Below are 20,502 nucleotides of genomic sequence, written 5' to 3'. Positions count from 1 at the left end.
TGGGTTTATGCAAGCTTGTTTTTGGCACTGGAAAGGTGCAGGATACTTAGGTTTCAGTTTCCGACACCAGCTATCCTCACGTTCAGTTAAGTTGTGGGGAGGAAATAGTGGAACGGCACGGAGACACCCGCTGCACTTTGCGTGAGAAACCGCGGTTTTGCTTAAACAAGCACTTACGGCCTGTTGTATTCACGGAGGAGTTTCCTTGGTGAAGGGTGAAGAAACCTAGAGAAATAAACAATAATGGTCTTTTAATTTCGTTTTTTTCAAGGGTGCTGCGAGACGGAGGAAGCCTGGAAGGAAGTGGAAGAGATGTTCAGGAGAAGATGGTTTGTGTATTATGGACATCTAATCAAGAGAATTCCTACCATTTGAATAATAACGGATAGAAGTGACTGAGTAATCGGAGTGGCCCTCATTACTTGTCCTGTCACACCTTGAAAATTGAAATTCTACATCACAGCATGTAAAAAGGACCTACAAAAATCTTCAGAGGGTACAAAATCAAGCAGCCACAAAATGCCTTAGTGTAAAGAAAACAGAGCAAATAGCAGCCCTAGCTCCTGGCTGCACAGAGGATCACATTCAAACTCCTATTCACAATCTTCAAATTCCAAGAGAGAAGAGGTGTAACATATTTGCAAAACCTGGCTTCCCCTTGCACACCAAGTATGCCCCTCAGATGGATTGTTCAACACAACTAAAACCAAAAGTCCTATTGAGGGGACACAATCAGAATAACTGTGTAATCAATCCGTATCAATTTATTTTCAGTTATACACTCAGAGATATATATCTCTGAGTGTATAACTGAAAATAAATTGATATATATATATAAACGCTCCGTTCTCCACACAAGTTTACGAGCACTCTGGAGCGGGTGCTGTTAGCGGGTCGTGGACTCCCGCAATATACTACGCTCGAATCCCTCCAACGTCGGGAAAAGAAAACAGCACTCAGGTAGTGACAGAAAGACAGCGGATTTATTAATCACAGCAGCAAAACAAACGTTTCGGCTAACGCCTTCTTCAGTGTATCAACCTACACAAACACATTACTGGTTTAAATAAAGTTGTGAATGCTTGAGTAAACATCAACAAGGGGTCAGCCCAACCAACACCAAGACGGGCGCCATCTTGGAATGGGTTCCTAATATAGGAACTAATGCAGAGTCATACCGTGAATCGGTAAACATACATGAATACTGGGCAAATAAATACTCAAAATGTATATACATGTAAATAAATCAACATATAGGTAACGTTCGCAAAAAAGTACGATGCACCAAGAAAAGCAATGAACCAAGGGATTACAGCTACACCAGGTTCGAGTGCACCAACTTCCGAATCCGAAGTAACTGCCGATGAATCAGGTGATGAGCAGCGAAATCAAGGGAATGAGCGCAGAAGAGTCACGGTTCCTTTTCACACCGAGTTTCAATTAATACGCCAAAGTTGGCTGAGAGGTGGAAAGAACAAGCCCCCAGAACGACAAGACGAAGGAGAACCAGGAGAGCAAGGGGAGGCGGCAAAAGGAAGAGGGAAGGGCAATGTAAAACCCCAGACCCGGACCGGCCGCAACAGAAGGAAGTAAGGAATATTGACCAGACAGTGACAACCAACTTAACTGTGGTGAATCTTACCAACAAAATTCTTACTAAGGAACAACAAGAACTCCTAAGCTTGGGACTCACTTTCTGTCCAAACACCGATCTTGAATTCACTCAAACAAAAATCGACCTTTTCAGGTTTACTAGAAAGCTGAAGTTACATAAACATTCCAAATTAAGACCACATACCAAGGGACCACTGAAACCAGGGATTAGGTTAACGGCCACGGACACTCTGGTAGGGAGAGATCTGCCTTGCATGGAAGCGATGGAAGCTTTAATAACTGAGACAGAGGATGTCGATACCATCAGCATGAATATGGCACAGAGGGCAGCAAAACAGGGAATCGAACAAGAAAGAGATGGTAGTCATTTTAAACCTCTCTCTACGTTTATCCCTCAATCACCTTGGGACGCCATTGATGCTTTTTCAGAGGCAATGACTTCGGAACTGATAAAGCAAAGAAAGGTTACCAACGTAAGTAACCGGAATATCACCATACCTCAAAAGCAAGCCCTACAAGAATTATCAGACGACAAGAAAATTATCATAAAACCCTCGGATAAGGGGGTAAATGTCGTCATAATGACAAGGGAATACTACCATAAAGAAGCTATGAGGCAACTCTCTGATACTAAGTACTATGTCACCACTACTAAGGAAATATATGAATCCAGTATCAGGGAGTATGATGATCTAATCTTGAAATGGTATCACCTTTCAATGCTAGGAAAGGACGAACTTTTATTCCTACGCAGCAACAACCCAATGACGCCGACATTTTATCATCTCCCCAAGTTACATAAAAACAGTACCTCCCCCTGGCCGTCCTATTGTGGCATCTATTGGTGGATTGACAGAGAATATGTCAAAATTCGTGGACAATTATATCTTTCCCCTCGTTATGAATTTGAAATCTTATGTACAGGACACTAAGGATTTTTTTAACAAAGTGACTGAAATGGATTGGCAACCGGATTACCTATTTCTGGTGATGAATATCACCAGTCTTTATACCATCATTGACCATGCCCACGGATTGGCTGCTGTTGAACATTATCTAAACAAACGTCCAATCCGTTTTGCACAACATAATACTATGCTAATGGAATTTGTGCAATTCTGCTTAACCCACAACATTTTTTTGTTCAAGGATACACTTTACAGGCAGACCTCTGGCACAGCGATGGGCACCTGCTTCGCCCCCAGCTATGCGAACTTGTTCGTTGGCTGGTGGGAGGAGCAGGTGCCCATGGCATGCCATGAGGGGCATGAAAGCGGGAAAGTGGTACATTGGTACCGCTACATAGATGACTTGTTCATCGTGTGGCAGGGGACCAAGGATATGGCTGAAAAATACATCGACTCCCTTAATGATAACATCTATAATATACACCTGTCTGGGACAATTAGCGGGGTGGCAGCCAACTACTTGGACCTAAGGGTGTATATTAAGGAGTGCCATATCGACACCTCGCTGCATCGCAAAGAAACAGCGGGCAATTCTATTCTCTTCGCCACAAGTGTGCACCCTCCTAAATTGATCAAGAGTATCCCATATGGGGAACTTCTGAGGATAAAGAGATATAGTACCCAAGATCAGGAATTCGAGGCGGCTGCCTCGGATTGCCTAACCCGCTTTCGCCTCAGAGGGTATGGTGAGTCACTTCTACAGAATACATTGAAGAAAGTGAAAAGGATTCCCAGGAAAGATCTACTTAAAAAGAAACTGGGTGGGATTGAAACTAATGAGAAAAACGTTTTCAGGATGATTACACCATATTCCACGGGTGCTGAGAGACTGAAAGCAATGATGCGCAAAAACTGGCACATCTTGCTTACAGATGATGTTCTAAAAGAAGATCTGCCACCACACCCATTAGTGACCTTTAGTAAGGCTAGGTCCTTGGGTGATACGCTGGTACACAGTCATCTACAGCCCCTTACTAATCAACCCAATACCCTAAAGGAAATGAGCGGTTTCTTTCCCAGTGGGAAATGTAAAGCCTGTGTGAACAGCCGAAGGGTACTCCATTATGAGATCCCTGATGCAGGATGAACTGATAAAATCCATAAATTCATTACTTGTAGTACTACATATGCCGTATACTGTTTGATTTGTCCTTGCGGCATGAAATACATAGGGAGTACTATCAACCAACTTAAGTTAAGAATATTGGAGCACCTCAGGGCAATAAAGTAGATCCATCTTACCCAGTAGCACGGCATTTTGCGGAACATCATAACAAGGACAGGAATAAACTACGCTTCTTTGGGCTAGATCATGTTCCATTTAATCCACGGGGCGGGGACAGACTGAGAAGACTGAGACGTCTTGAATCTAGATATATTATTGACCTGTCCACAAAATACCCGAAGGGCATGAATAGCGGAGAGGACATGGTAGTTCATCTTGGAAAATGACATGTTAATATCTAATGTCTTTTCTGAATGATATGTGGATGGCTACCTACCATTATATAAATGTCCGTGCATGATTGCTACTGTTAAGGTTCAAATAAGAATGATTAGGAGATCTCCTTAGTGCATGTCCCCTTTGCATCATACAAGGCATATATATCTACATGCATAATAATGTCTTTCCCTGTAACTGGATTATGAGTGCTTTCCAATTATGTGATCTGCTAATTTTGGTTATGATTATGACCTTTTGGATTAGCTTGTCCCGCTATCTTTTCACTTAATTACTCAATTCCTTGGTGTCTATAAACTTTGATTCTCTAGATGAATTACAAGAAACTGATTATTCATCAAAATATATGATGAGCTGATTATTTAATTTATCATGAAGATCTTTTTCTTCTTTTTCTATCCTACTATTTAAAATTCAAAATATCTACTGTTTCCTGCTCCACACTAAATAGACAACTGGTTGTTTTTTAAGCTTAAATGGTTACCGCTTTATTTCATAATTCATCTCCCACGACTGTGATTCGTTGACAGCTTTAAATATTTGAGTTGTTGCTGCCATCAATTATTGCAAGTTGTAGTGAAATGATATACGCAATAACATGTCTATGGTTTATTATGATGATAATTGAATATCAATAAGTATGTGGGTGTTTGTTGCTTGACATACATCCTTTTTTAAGGGGTAATTGCCGATCCACGGCTTCAATGTACCTATATGTTGATTTATTTACATGTATATACATTTTGAGTATTTATTATTTGCCCAGTATGTATGTATGTTTACCGATTCACGGTATGACTCTGCATTAGTTCCTATATTAGGAAACCATTCCAAGATGGCGCCCGTCTTGGTGTTAGTTGGGCTGACCCCTTGTTGATGTTTACTCAAGCATTCACAACTTTATTTAATCCAGTAATGTGTTTGTGTAGGTTGATACACTGAAGAAGTCGTTAGCCGAAACGTTTGTTTTGCTGCTGTGATTAATAAATCCGCTGTCTTTCTGTCACTACCTGAGTGCTGTTTTCCTTTCCCGACGTTGGAGGGATTCGAGCGTAATATATATATATATATATATATATATATATATATATATATATATATTTTATTTTTTTAAAGACAATTTAAAAGACAAGTAAGCAGGTAAGTAGCTTCTAAAGCGCACAAATGCCTGGAGGCGCCTTGATGCTAGCGTCCAAGAGAGCCAACAAAAACAGAGACCTATTAGGAAAAGAGTGTGAAAAGTCAAGGTTTTTTTAACATTTTCCTGAATTGTTGCAAATTTGACTGGGATCTTCATTGAAGGGGCATGGAGTTCCGTAGTTTACAGTCAGAATCGGAGAAACTCCTACCACCCTATCAGGCTTTATTAATTCTGGGGCTGGCCACCAACTGGCTGAGCTGGACTGAAGATTGCGGCTGGGCACATGCCAGCATAAGATCTTTTGGAAATATTCAGGGCCAGCCTTATAAAGAGCTTTATGGACCAGTCAGAGTGCTTTGAATTTAATCCTCTTACAGATTGGTAGTCAGTGGAGGCTAAAGATTATTTGGGAGACCAGGCTAAATTTAGGAATTTTCACAAACAGTCTGGCTGCTGCAATTTGAAGGGATTTACGTTTTTGCAGTAGGCCCTGCTGGATACTAATGTACAGAGCGTTGCAGTAATCAATCCTTGAGATGACACGTGCCAGGATGGCCATTTTGCAAGCCAGGGGCACTGAAGCGAAAGATCTTTTCCAGAGTTCTAAGCAGAAAGAAACAAGAGGCAGTAACCTAGTTGATTTGATCATAAAAGCAGAGTTTTCCATCAAACGAGACTCCTAAATTTGAATTTGAATTTAAAAACATTTCTATAGCGCATTTTTACCACGCGGTTTCTTGGCGCTTTTTGGATTGCAGGGAAGCCAACAGGAGCAGAAGGGGTCTAGGCATTATAAGCTCGGGAGAATAGCAGAGCTTTTAGACCTTTCCGGAACTCAGTGTAGGAGGGTGTCCCACGGAGTTCCGTCGGGAGAGAGTTCCAGAACGCAGGAGCGAGAACTGCGAATTTTGTTCCGCCTGCCTTTTTCTTTCTGAAACGGGGGGTAGTTAACAAGGCCTGATGAGAGGAGCGGAGCTCTCTGCCCGGCATGTAGGGCTTGATGGCGGAGCAGATGAACTCCGGAGCGGTGCCCATTTTGGCCTGAAAGGTGTTGCAGCCAAGCTTGAACAAGGCTCGTTCTTTCACCGGCAGCCAGTGCAGGGCCTGCAACAAAGGAGTAACGCGGTGGAATTTAGGCAGGCCATGAATCAGGCGGGCGGCCTGGTTCTGCACTAGCTGCAGACGGTGAATGGCATAGGCTGGGGCGCCGTTATAGATGATATTGCCGTAATCAAGGCGCGAGAGCACCATAGCCATCACTATAATTTTGAGAGCGGGTAGGGAAAAGAAGCGAGAGATCTTCCTAATGGTTCTGAGGGAAAAAAAACTGGAGGAAACAACTGAATTAACCTGTGAATGGACGGAAAGTGAGGAATTCAGAAAAATGCCTAGGGTTTTGACCTTAGGGACGGGGATTGGAGGAACACCAAGTGAGGGAGGCCAGTGGGAGGGGGACCAGGGACTGCAACCACCTCCGGTCAGGACTAGTTCCGTCTTGTCCGGATTGAGTTTGAGGTGGTTGCAGTTCATCCAATCTTGGATGACCAGCATGACGGATTGGACGTTCAGCGATGAGGAGGGAGAATGGGAGAGGTTAAAAATTAGCTGGAGGTCATCGGCGTAATTAAACACCGTGACCTCAAGCTGCTGTAACAAAAAAATAAGGGGGTAGATGTATAAATTAAACAAAAGGGGAGAAAGTGAGGAACCTTGGGGGACTCCACATACGACCCTACGAGGGGCAGCAGTGAAACCAGCTAGGTGGACCGCCTGAGCCCTATCACTCAGGAAGGACTCAAGCCAGGCGAGGGCCAGGCCCTCTATGCCCGCCGCCCTGACACGGGTAAGGAGGATGGAGTGGTCCACCGTGTCAAAAGCGGCGGACAGATCTAAAAGGATGAGGGCCTGTGGAAGGTTGGTATCAATGCCCTTGCGTAGGCAGTCCATCACTGAGGTCACCACCTTCTCCGTAGAGTGGAGGGGGCGAAAACCCGCCTGCCGGGGGGAGAGGCAGTGGTTGGCTTCCACGTAGGTGCTCGGGGTGCTGGTGACATGGGTTTCTAGAACCTTGCCCAGGTAGGGCAGAAGGGAGATAGGACGGTAGTTAGAGGGGGATGAAGGGTCGGCACCGGGCTTTTTAAGGATGGGAATAACGGCCGCAAATTTGTGAGCAGTGGGGACCACTCCATTGCTGAGTGAATCATTCAGGAGAGTGAGGGGGGGGGGGTAGGACAGTTTAGGAAGATTTCTCTCAAAATATGGGCTGGGGCAAAGTCTAGGGGGGAGCCGGACTTTATCTTGTGAAGTAAGGGAAGAAGCGTGACCTCAGTGAGGGGAGGAATGGAAGTGAGTTTGGAAATGACAGCAGGTGGGGAAGGATTAGTGAAGGTAGGGGAAGGGAGGGGGATATTGGCCTTAATCTTTGCGACCTTGTCAACGAAAAACTCGTTGAGTGAGTCGCAAAGCGATTGGGAAGGGGGAATCGAGGCCGTAACTCTATTAGATGAGGCGAGCTCGTGTACCGTGGCAAAGATCTCTTTGGTTTGAGATTCTGCTGCCAGTATCTTGTTAGAATAAAACAGGGTCTTGGCGTCAAGGATGCCTTGCTTGTATGCCTTGAGCACGGAGAGATAGGTGATTTTTTTGACGGGACAATAATCTCTTCAAGCACGCTCTGCTCTGCGTGCGGCAAGTTTCTTCTCCTTAAGCTCAGAGGTGAACCAACGGTTAGCAGCATGGGCTCGCTTGACCGTGATCCGCCTCAGAGGAGCGAAGTCATCGCCTGCCTGGATCAGCCAGCTGTCGATAGTGGCCATTTGGACCGGGGCGGCGAGGCCAGAAAGGTCGGGGCAAGAATTAAGTAGGGATGAGCAGAAAGATGGCAAGTCTGCCTTGCCCCATTTCCTAACCCAGGTGTTCTTGGGAAGGGCAGGTTTGGTCGCTGGAGCTAAAGTAAGGGAGAAGGAAATTAAAAAATGGTCCGACCAAGAACAGGGGGAGATGGTGGGGGGGGTAGTGGGGATGTTCAGGGTCCAAATCTGGTCGAGTAGATGGCCATGCACGTGGGTAGGGCTGTGAACATGGGGAATAAAATTAAGGCTGGTCATAAGATCAGTAAATTCTTTGGATAAAGGGCTTTCGGCCGGATCGTTGGGCCAGAAATTAAAGTCGCCCAACACCAAAACTGATGAGTTGTTAATGACCAGTGTTGCAAGAATCTCCTGGAGGCTGGAAACAAAAGTGGGAGTGGGTTGAGGGGGGCGATAGATAAGGACAGCAGTGAGGGGGGCCGAGTAAGAGCTGGAGCGGATTATCAAGCAGTCCACTTCAGAGATGGGGGGAAAAGGAAGAATCTGAAGGTGAGAGTCGGTATGAGCTATCAAGGCCACTCCACCACCTCTTCGGCCCTCCGGTCGGTCCGCTCGAATGATGGAATATGAGGGAGGGAGTGCGGCTAAGAAAAATTATTGCCTCTGGCACTGGTGGAGGAAGTGGACCTATGTTGGGCGTGTTCCAAAGGGGGGTATTCTTTCCAAATAGTAGCACCTCCGTCTTGTATGAGTTTAATTTAAGACAGTTTTTTCTACATCCAAATCACTATTTGCGTCAAGCAGGTGTTAAACTTTTTGGCCATCAACTAAACATTGGATGAGACTGACACTACTATTTGCACATAGTCAGCATAAGAAATAACAAAAAAGCCTCAAGCCAGGATCAGGTTGGCCGGGGTGGGGACATAGGCATTAAAAAGTGTAGGGCTTAGGGCAGATCCTTGGGGTACACAACACAGGAGAGAGAAGGGTTCTTAGATATGTCGCCCGACAGCGACCAACTGCTCTGTCACACAGAAAGGAACAAAGGAGGGCAAGTGCTGAGTCTTTAATGTCAATGCTCTCTAGTAGGTTGATAAGTAATGAATGGTTAGCTTTATCAAACTTGTCCAACAAAATCGGGAAGAATCAGCGCAGTATTCCCTCCCTTATTGACTATCATTCTGATTTCCTCTGTGGCAGCCGCGAACGAAGATGGTTATCATTCAGAAAAAACATTATCACCTCATTCATTGCCTTCTCCAGGATATTGGAAGGAAATGGGCCGGTAGCTCTTCACATCCTGGGGGTCAAGAGAGGGTTTTTGTAATCTCTGTTTTGGCCGGGTTGGCGAGGTACCCTGACAATAAGCCAAACTCCTGTAACAGAATCTCTATCCGAGGAATGGCAATATTGGGGTCACTCGTATATATAATAACATCATCTGCCTAGAGAGCTATTTTACACAGATAATCTTGTGATTTAATGGTCTGATGCCATTGTCCAACCTGATCATTTGAGCCAGAGGTTCTATATAAATATTGAACAAAAGAGGGGAGAGAGGGCATCCCTGCCTTGTTCCCCTCTTTATTTCAAAACTCGGAATCAGGGAGCCATTTAACAAGATTTTTGCTGATGCCCCTGTATAACATTTTTTTTAGAGTCTGGGTGAATATTGGGCCCATCCCCACCGTCTCTAATACCCCCCAAAGAAATCTCCAACACACTCGGTCAAATGCCTTAGCGGCATCAAGGGCCACCACTGCTAGCGGATCATTCCTTCTCTCGGCCAGATCGATATTGCCAATCAGGATTTGGGTTTGCTCCTGTATGAACCTTCCTTTCATAAAACCCTTCTGATCAGTATTTACTAGGCTTGGTGCCAGTTTTGCCAACCTCCCTAGAATGCCCATGAAGATTTTATAGTCTGCATTCAGCAGGGAGAGAGGAATCAGCTAAAGAGGGGTCTTTCCCTGGCTTCAATAATAAGACTATTGTGGCCTCTTTCCAGGAATTCGGTACCACCCCGGAAGTGGAATAAACTGAGTTAAAAAGGATCTGAAGGGTAGGCAGAAGCTCATCGGCTAAAAGTTTATAAATCTCATTAGGAAGAGAGTCAGGGCCAGCTGCTTTTTTATTTTTTGCTCTCTTGATTTGAGCCTTTACCTCTTCCACTGAGGTGGATGCTTCCAATAAGTCTTTAGCTGTTTTAGTTAAGACCGGCATGGACTTATCACTTAGCCAAGAGCGGATTGCTTCTGAAGAAGGTGTTATATCCTCACTATACAGAGTTGAGAATAGAGACCAAAGACATTCCTGCATTTCTTCAGAGTTACTTGATTTTGTTCCCATATTATCTATGATAAGTTTGTTTATATCATTTTTTGCTTGGTCCAATCTTGCTTTCCAGGCTAGTAGTGCCCCAGCTCTTTCCTCGTATTCAAAGTTCTCCATATTCCGAGTTTGCCACTGGGCCTTACATTTCTCATCCAAGAAGATCCTTAGTTTCTGTCTTGCAATCCCAAGATCCTCCTCTAGTTCCGCCAGGTCCCTGGGGCTCTCTTGAATTATACGATTCCTTTCCCTTTCAAGAGCCGTTATTCTTGTCTCTAGGGACTGTAATTCTAGGGCCTTTTTCTTGTTTTTAATTCCTATCTGAGTGCCCAGCCGCCCTCCCAAATTGGCTTTGTATGCGTCCCAGACTTGGTCTATTGAAGCAGACCCTATATTGAAAGAAAAAAATTCAATAGAGGCCGCTTTTATTGTCTGGATAACCTCTATGCCCATCAGGTGGGCTCTGTTCAAAGTCCATCTTGGTTGCCGAGAGGGGCTACTAGTGGAGAAAACAAAAAGCAGAGGGGCATGATCCGAAAGATGACTAGGTGCTACAGTAATACTTTGGATATTGTCTAGGGCTTCTTTATTGACCAAAACATAGTCTATTCTTGGTAAGTGATGGTACTTTTTACTATGAAAAGTGAAACCCTGTGTATCCCCCATCTTTGCTCTCCACACATCCACCATGTTAATATTAAGTAAGAGATTTTTCAGAACCCTTCTGGATCTGGGGGAACACTTCTGGATCTGGGGGAGGTCTAGAAAGCGAGGAGTTTAGGAATCTGGGGATCAAAATTGTAAAAGACCTGAAGAAAATCCCCGCGCTAAATTTAGCTAAGGTAGAAAAAGACAGAGTACCTCTTTGCAAGATGGAAAAATCTCCCATTGTCCATTTATGGTAGGGTGAACCTAGTAAAGATGCCGGTCCTCCCCAAACTGATCTATTTGTTCAATACAATCCCCCTTACCTTCTCACAGAAGGCTATCAATAAAATTCAGGGTAAGATCGGAAGTTTTATATGGGGACAAAAAAGTGCAAGATTGTCCTGGAAGAAGTTGAGAAGGAAGCTTCTGAAGTGTGGCTTGGCTCTACCGGATGTCAACAGGTACCTAATGGCATTTCAGTTTAAGGGGGCAAGGATGTTACTCACAACACCAGCCGAAACTAAGTGGGGCAGCTTATTGAGGGAAATGGCTTCGGTAGAGGGGGACAACAGGCAAGGTCAGTTCCTGTATAAGTTTGGGGAACCCAGATTTTTCAAACGAGTACGCCTAAAGGTTTTGAAAACCGCCTTGTTAACATGGCATAAACTGAGGAGAATCTGGGGTTTGGGGTACTTCTCCAATCTTGCCCTAATATGGGACTCCCCAGGGACCCCGGAGTGTTTAAAGGACAGCTTAGCGACCCCATTAAAGAAGGCGGGACTGCGGACATGGTCAGATCTGGTTTACTCAGATGGTTTACTTCCATGGGAAGTTTTAGTGGCTAAGATTGGACCTACTTTCTCTAGATTTAAGTTCCTCCAGTTGTGATCATGGTATGAGGCGGAAGAGGGTGAGATCAAAATGAATTGGGACCTCGAGCAGCTTTTTCTAGACCCGCAACCAAGAAAAAAAGAAAAATCTTATTGGTATGCAAGGATCCTCGAGGCGGAGGATAGAGAGGTCCCGTCTCAAAGTGCTGTGTGGAATTCCCTCCCCCAGTCCAGCCCTACAGAAGAAAGATTTGAATCTTCCTTTAAACTACTATACAAATTTATTAAAGGTTAAAGAGGAATCACTTTTTTGTGTTAAATCGGCTTTATTTCACCCCGGACAGAATAGCGAAGTTTGCCCCAATTCAGACTCCAAAATGCCCTAGATGCAAAACTGATAAAGCAGATGATGTCCATATGTTTTTTGAATGCCCGGAACTAAGTTTATTGTGTATGAATGTGAGGGAAATACTGACTGTTATTTTTGCCACAGATTTGGTTATGGATATTAACTTGGTCATTTTTGGTATGAATGATTCTATAGCTGAGGCGCTCTCTCAGATAGACAAAGGCCTATTACTATATCTGATAATCATAGCCAGGAGAGAGATCTGTCTAAGGTGGAAAGACCCCCCCCCCCCCCCCCCCCCCCCAACAGAGAAAACTGGGTGAAAGTCATACTAAAGATCGCTCGTATGGACCAGGGAGAGAGAGAAGGAACACAGGTTAACATCTTGTCTCCCCTTTTAGACTGGGGTCAACGTCTATATCTGATAAATCACTAGATTAATGATGGCAGTACCCCGGTCCAATGATTACAACTGACCTCAACCACGTGAGGAAGCCCTGGGGGCGTGATCTATGCAGTAAGTCGAAGGGCGCACGGATCCATATTAGACGGCATGTTAAATCTGCTCAGATCCAAGGTGAGATGAGGACAGAAAAAATAAATAAAAAATAAATAAAAAAAGAGAGGGTTTTTGTAGCCAATGAAGTACCGAAGTCTTTTTCCATGTGTCTGAAAGTATCCTGAAACCACTATTTTATTCAGCTGTTTATGAAGATTGACTGACACTGTTAGAAACCACATGTAAAACAAGGGGAAGGCAGGGGTCGGGTGGCGCATCAGATTTGGTGGTTTCAATGAGTTTGGCTACTGCCTCCTTAGAGGGGGGTAAAGTTAGTACGAACATTAGGAGCAGCACATATATTAGCTTCCAACACTTCTAAAGATGTAGGTGTTAGGGTGAGAACATCCATAGAGGTAACATTATGATTAGAGGTGTAATCCTGAAAAATAAGGTTTACCTTAGACTGAAAGAAATCAGCTAGTTTGTTGCATAGGGACTGATCAGGACTGATGGCATTATTGCTACAGTTCTATAAGGTTTTTACAGTTTTAAACAGCTTCTTGGTGGAGTCTTTCAGCCTATTGATTTTGTCTGTAAAGTATCTCGATTTTTCTGAAATGATTAGAAATTTAAAATTATTAATGATAGATTTACACTAGATTTTTTTTTTCAGGACAGTAGTCTTTTCTCCACTATGTTCATGATGACTACATTTTGTTTGAGTATTCTTGGGCCCGTTGAGTACCAAGGGGCAGACTGTTTCTTTCCATGGTTAGTTACCGTTTTTCCAGGGGCCAGTAGGGTGACTATGGAGTCAATCCAGTCAGTGAAATTAGTGGTGGCTGAGTCTACATTACTTCCTAATATAGGACTTGAATTCTAAACAATGTTGAGTTCCCGTTTGTCAATTTTCTGCCAAGGGCAGAACTTGGAAGAAGTATACGTTTTGCGACCAAGGTACTTATTAAATGAGACTTTAAGCTTGAGAAAAATGTCTTTATTGTCTGTCTAAGTTAGTGGTAGAAGTTTTTCACAAAAAAAAATCTGAGTTATTGGTGAATACTCCGTCTAATGTGTGGTTGGCCTGACGAGTTGGTAGGTTTACAATCTGAATGAGTTCAAAACCATGGAGGCTATTGACTAGGTGTTCCATGTCACTGTTTTCGAATAGCTCTAACTGAAAATTTAAATCACCCAAAATAGTAAAATTGGGGAGCTCAGTGCAGGAATCAGTCAACACCGGTAGAGTTTGGATGAATTTTTCTCTAGGTCCAAGGAGGCGATAGACGAGGATGCCATTAAAGGAGTTAGAGTTGTTGAGTTTCAAATTGAACAAAAGGGCTTCACAATCAAGCTGGGCGACAAGCTGAAAGGTGGATTAAAATGGTCGAGATATAAAATTGCGATCCTACCGACGCGTTTGGCTTGTCGATCTATTCTGGCAATATCAAAGATATCTGAAAAGGCAACTCTTATGTAAGGGTCCAATGAAGCATCAACCCAGGTCTCTGTTACAAAGATTAAAGCAAGGGCCTGATAGTCGATGAAATCAGAGAATTCATATTTATTCTTGATAAGAGATCATGAGTTCAAAAGTGGGCATTGAATGAGTGAGGTGAACACCTCGACTCCAGGATGAAGGAAGGAGGAAGCGGAGATGTATTCAATTCTAGTAGAGGGATAAGGATCAGATTAAAAATATAATGCAGGTAGGACAAATAAAATAATGAATGTCACAATACTTATGCTCACCTATGTTGCAGGGTTTCAGGAGAGCTTCCCTCGAGTACACCACAATGAGGAAATGGCCAGGGGTCCTGGCGCAGAGCGCAGTCCGGCAACGGACAGGTGCAGGTTATGGTTATTGTTAATTTGGATTTGTAGAGCGCTTATTACCGAAAGGTCTCCAAGCGCTACAAGAAGAACAGCATCAGATCCAGGCGAGTAAAAGATAGTTATGCCCAAGCTTCTGTGAAAAGAATGGTTTTCAGTTTTTTTTCTGAAAGGAAGAAGGCAGCTTTCCGCGCGGAGTTGGCTCGGCAGCCTGTTCCAGAGAGTGGGTAGGAGGATAGAGAAGACTCGTCCTCCTTTGGTGACATAGTTGAAGCGTGGGCAATTTAAGAGGCCCTCCATGAAGGACATTAGCGAGCGGCCTAGGATGTATTTCTCACGTCATTGTTTGATACACATGGATGCCTGACCGTGAAGAGCCTTGGGAACAATGCAGGGGCCCTTAAATTTGGCCTTAAGTTTTATGGGCAGCCAGTGGAGGCGTTGTAGAAGGGGTGATGCTCGCGTGTGCCTAGGAAGTTTAAAAATAAGCCTGGCGGCGTCATTCATGACTATCTGGAGATTGCCCACTAGGGAGTCTGGTAGTCCAATGTAGCGCAAATTGGCATAGTCGAGGCGAGCCAAGATCATGGCAGTCACAACTATTCTCATGGTAGAGAAGGAGAGGATAGGGGAGAGTCTCCTTAACCCCTCGTGTGCTTTTGACGAGCTCAGCTCGTCATGAGGGACGGTTGAGCTGAGCTCATCACAGCCGTTGTAACGTTCGCACACGGGGAAGAGAAGTGTGGCTCAATGGTTAGAGCGGCAGACCCTGATGCAGTAGTCTGGCCGGGACCAGGGTTCAATTCCCGCCTCGGCGGGTCTCGGGCTCAATTTCCTCGGACCTGATAATTCTCGCCTCGGTGCCTATTCTAATCATGAGCCCCACTCTGCACCTCTGGGTAATAGCTTGCTTAATCTCTACAACGGACCCAACAACGCTGAGGATGCCATACTTTACCTTGGGGGTGCCCAGGAGTGGGCTCATCACAGGGAAAGGCCAGGAAGGGTTCCTCGGCGGTATTCGTACAAGCGGCGAGATGCCTACGGGTAGTCGTGCGCTATACAAGTGCGTAATCATTTCATCATTTCATTTAATTTCAAGCTCGTCAACAGCACAGCGGGGCCGCGCGGCCCCCCTCACCCCGCACAGCGGGGGGGGGGGGGAAAACACCCAGCAACCAAGGGGTTAATAGCCTGAGTAGGCCCACGCAGGTTCCAAACACATTGGAAACTTGATAGGTCAATGTAAGTTTGGCGTCTACTTGGATTCCTAGACTTTTAACCACTGGGACTGAGGCTGGAGAGTCGCCCAGCTCCTGAGGCCAGTAGAGGGAGTTCCAAGCGTTGTGAACGTCAGTCATGGCCAAGACCTCGGTTTTGTCAGGGTTAATTTTGAGTGAACTAGTGGTCATTCAGTTTACCGTGAAACGTAGAACATCTTTCCCCCGGGAGTGTGCTTCAGGGGTGTACTCAATTTGCAGAATGGTTTGTGTATCGTACGCATAATTGAAAACTTGGCACTCCATAGCTGAGAGGGCGTTAATTAGAGGTCTGAGATATATGTTAAATAGGAGGGGTGATCGAGCCGTCCCATGTTGGACTCCACAGGGAATAGGACCTCTCTCGGAGACCCAGTCTCCCATTTGAATTCTTTGGGTGCGGTTCGTCAGGAATGAGGTGATCCATTGTATGATAGATCCCCCAATTCCAATTATTCTTAATCTTTACAGGAGCAGGGCATGGTTGACCGTATCGAACGCTGCCGACAGGTCAAGGAGGACTAGGACGCAAGGCTTTTGTTGTCAGCAGTCATCCTGATATCATCAAGCACTGATAGCATCACCAATTCTGTGCTATGGTGTGCTCGGAAACCAGCCTGCCTGTCCCCCAGGAGGTGGTGATCCTCCATGAACCTGGATAGATTTTACAGGACATGTTGTTTTAAGATTTTTGCAAGAAAAGGGAGTTGGGAAATGGGTCTGTAGTTTTTCATATTGGATGTATCCGTGCCTGCCTTTTTGAGCAGGGGGAGAATTCAGGCTTCTTTAAAGTAACTTGGAACCTTCCCAGTCTCCAGGGAAAGGTTCAACAGGGCAAGGATTTCTTCCTCAATTTCTGGGAGAGCTAGATTAAAGATCCTAGGGGGGCAGGGGTTGGCAGGTGAGCCAGATTTGATTTTTGTGGCAATGCATCGGAGGGTGTTGGAGAGCATTTCTACTCTCTTTCCTTGGGGGACCTCCTCTGCAGTGGGTGGTTGCTTAAATGGGGGATTGTCAATCTCAATCAGGATGCCCCGGATTTTAGTGGAGAAATATGATAAGAACTAATTGCATTGTACTTGGTTAGATGGTGACGCCAGTGACTGTTTTTGGCTTAGTTCTTTCAGGATTTTAAACGTTTCTTTTTGTTTATTGGTTGCTACTAGGATCCTGTTTTCAAAGTAATCCGCCTTCCTACAGAGGAGCGCCTTTTTGTAGATGGCGATTTTAGCTCTGTACTCCACGAGGGCCTGAGGCTCATAGTTTTTGCGCCACTGTCGTTCATGGTGTCGAAGCGCACGTTTTAAGGCCCAGAGCTCTTCCGTAAACCATGGAGTGCCTTTGCCTTTATTACCAGTTTTTCTTTTTCTTTCTGAGGCTACTTTATTTATGGCAGAAAGAAGCCGGCTGGAAATGGCTTCGGTCCACCCATCAATGTCCGTTGTCACCGGCTTCTTGAGGGGGCTATCTCGGAGGATGTTTACTAGTGGGGGGCACGCGATTTTTGACCAATTACGAACTTATTTCCAGTCTGGGGTCAAGCATTGCGCTTAGTGAGAGAAAGTATAAGGTTGATACAATAGTGGTCAGGCCACGCACAGGGCGTGATGCCTCTTAGTGTCATAAGATGGATGGTGGACCAGACCAGGTCCAGGGTGTGTCCAGAAAGTTCTGTGTAGGACAGAAAAAATGGCCTGGAGTGGAGTTAAAATTATGAATGTCACAATACTTATGCCCACCTATGCTGCAGGGTTTCAGGAGAGCTTCCTTCAAGTTCACCACAATGGGGAAACGGCCAGGGGTCCTGGCGCAGACCGTAGTCCGGCCACGGACGAGTGCAGACGGCCTTGCCTTTGGCATGCCTTCAGCGTAGACCCACTACACTGTCCTTTAAATGGGCCAGCATCAAGGGGCGTGGCCAAGTTTTCGAAGCGCAATAAAACGCTTTGGATGTTTTAAAACTGATGGGTAATGAAACGGGGCAAACTGGGGACCAGAAACCCCTTCACGCCACACAGGCTCCCCTACTAGGTGAGAATAATGATAAACTATAAGTAACTAAAGTAACCGTGGGAAAACACAAAAGCATAACATCTTTAAAACAAGTTGACTAAGCCTTTCCTTTCAGACCGGCGCGTGTAAAATTTGAGCCAGGCACCTTTCAATATGGCCACTATGTGAGTCTAACAAGGAAAACAAATCTCCGTAAATGAGAGCTGCACTCAGGACAACACCCATGTTTGTGAATTCCCAAACATGATAGGCGTGTACACTTGCCAACTGGTACAAAACCGTATACACCTTTGTTAATTGCAGGGATTGCTTAATTTAGAGTGAAGTGGTACGACAAAACTGCAACTATTTTTTCACAACATCCTTATGACGGATAGTTTCTTCAAGTGGTGCAAAAGGGATAAAAAGACCAACAATAGAATTACCTTACACAGCACCAGATTATTTCAATGACACCAGATGTGCCACACTCCTGCCCTCCCACTTCAGCACACTATTTGCAAAAAAATGAATTTGCAAGTAAAAATGCAAAATAATAACTCTAACTGCATTTTGAGCATCAGCAAGTTCGTTTTTTGAATTAAAGAAAAAATACAAGAGGTTTTCAATTAATGGATTAACAATTAAACACCTTTTTTTAAACATCTTTCAATGAATGATTTACAATCCAGTAGATACCCTTTCCAAATATTCTCTCCTTGTTAAGTATTCAATTAGCTGTATGTTTACTTATCTGTATTCCACAATACAAGAAACAGCATTAAATGGTTTTTTTTTCTTCTTTAACGCATCATTTCAACAATCAGATTTTTTTTTCATTTTGCCTTGCCTGCATCCGATCCAATTTCTCCTTTCATGTCCAACAAAGCAATCTTTTTTATGAGACTTCAACACAACATTACAAAGACACATTGTTAAGTGACATAGTGTAAAGGTGTCCTATGATCACAAGTATGCATATTTTACATTAAAGTACACATTACACAAACACATACATTGTCTATAAAAAGCTCAAAGAAAATAAAACAGACATGCTTTACCTATGTAAAGCTCAGCAAGAAGCATTTCTTTATTGTAATAGCTTACCTTTCAGTTACTCTAAAAATACTTCTATGTTGCTTTGCTTGAACTCCAAAGATGTGTTAAATGTAGGCATTCTCCTCTTTGTTCTAAAACGGAAATAAGGCGTTAGTCAGGATTTGATATGCACCTTAACCACATTATCTTTCTTTGCGACATTATATCTTATTAAACGACTGATTTAAGAGGCACATTCTGATAAAGTTTCAATTTAAGGTAGGTCATTGCTTCACAAATATTAAATAAAATTCTGCACGTTTATATATTTCATATAGGTAGTGGTCCTTTTATAGTAATCCAATAAAAACCTCAATAAAGTCTGTGAGTATTAAAGAAAATAGGAGTACCTGCTAATCGCAGTTAGAAACCAATTTAAGTTAGCCGTCATTAGCAAGCAGCATGCAGGGGAGGACTGTAATTGGTGGACATTTCCAACATTCCGAATAAATTATTCCTATTTCGTGCCTGCCTTGGTCCACACTCAGCGTTACATGAAGTAATTTGCTAAAAAAATCATGCTCTTATTTTCGTCTATGATTTTGTCTACCTCCACTTAAGTAACTATGAATGATAAATATGCAATCCTCAAAAAGTCTTCACAGGAGGTTTGTGCCTTACACCTGCTTTTAGAAGACGGAAATCTTATCTTTATTTTTGCAGTATTATATAATATATAACTTGCCCAAAAGGCATCAGAATGCTTCACAAGTGAATAAGACAAATCTGGGCAACAATCAATATAAAAATAACAGATAAGCAACAAAGATGGCCCTCAAGTCCAGCAATTTGAATCAGGGGAGAAAAGTCAGGTATACTATCTGGCTAGATTGTATAAGTGAAAAGGGGATGAGAAGGAATTATCATAGCATCATAATACATGTCTCTAAAACAGGAGGATTCGGAGTTCAATGCGTGTTTTTATAAAACATTCTTGTCTGAATGTTGGAGGTTCCAGCAGGAGTGCTTTAGTATTTCCGGATCCCCATCAAGTGCGTGAGATTTTCAGTAGGAGGGCACAGCATTGTGGGGGGCTTTGTGGGTGATGCATGCAATCTTAAATAGGGGGCTCTTGCTTCAATTTTAGGGTGCAAAGAACAGGAGTAATGTGATAAATGCTTTTGTGACTTGTTAGCAAGCTTCCAGCTGCATGAAGCACTGCTCTCAGGCGTGCCAGATGTACTTGAGGGAGACCAGAGAGGAGAGAGATCCATAGTCCAACTGGACAGTACCAGTTCCTAGAATAATTTTCAGGTCCAGCTGATTGATAAATTACCTGATGGCATGGGATGATTTGCTTCTGAAGGTTATGGCGAATGTCAAGAATACATCTCAAGGATTTAGCATTCTTCAAATGATCTGTTTGCAGTTCAAAGGAGAAAAGAAATCAAGCCTCTCTTGCAGGAATATTTTATATTGGTGTAATTACAAAGAATTCAGTTTTTGTTGGGCTGAGTTTTAGGTGGTGGTTGGCCACCCACTTTTGAATACTGCTGAAGATTTTGCAAAGTAGAAGGATGTCATTTGGGCAAGAAATCTTCAAGTAGATGTGGGAATTTTCAGCATATTGGGGATAAAGAACTCCAGAGTTACTCAGAGTGGTTTGAGATATAGATTATACAGGGTGGGGCATAGAATCCTGCCCAATAGAACCCCTTGCTT

At 43.8% G+C, this 20,502-nt stretch overlaps 1 protein-coding gene across 11 annotated transcripts in view; it reads right to left on the bottom strand.

The window, feature by feature from the left end:
- Positions 1-20,502, bottom strand: part of NCOA2 (nuclear receptor coactivator 2) — a 1,089,938-nt gene that overhangs the window by 674,524 nt on the left and 394,912 nt on the right. For all 11 annotated transcript variants that reach the window (XM_078687164.1, XM_078687175.1, XM_078687166.1 and 8 more), the window contains one exon: positions 18,850-18,932. The gene's annotated coding sequence lies outside the window, so the exon portion shown is untranslated. The remainder of the gene's footprint in view (positions 1-18,849; positions 18,933-20,502) is intronic.

The sequence above is a fragment of the Lissotriton helveticus genome, chromosome 4_1 (assembly GCF_964261635.1).
Source record: "Lissotriton helveticus chromosome 4_1, aLisHel1.1, whole genome shotgun sequence".
Lineage (NCBI taxonomy): Eukaryota > Metazoa > Chordata > Amphibia > Caudata > Salamandridae > Lissotriton > Lissotriton helveticus.
This window is presented reverse-complemented; position numbering and strand designations above follow the sequence as displayed.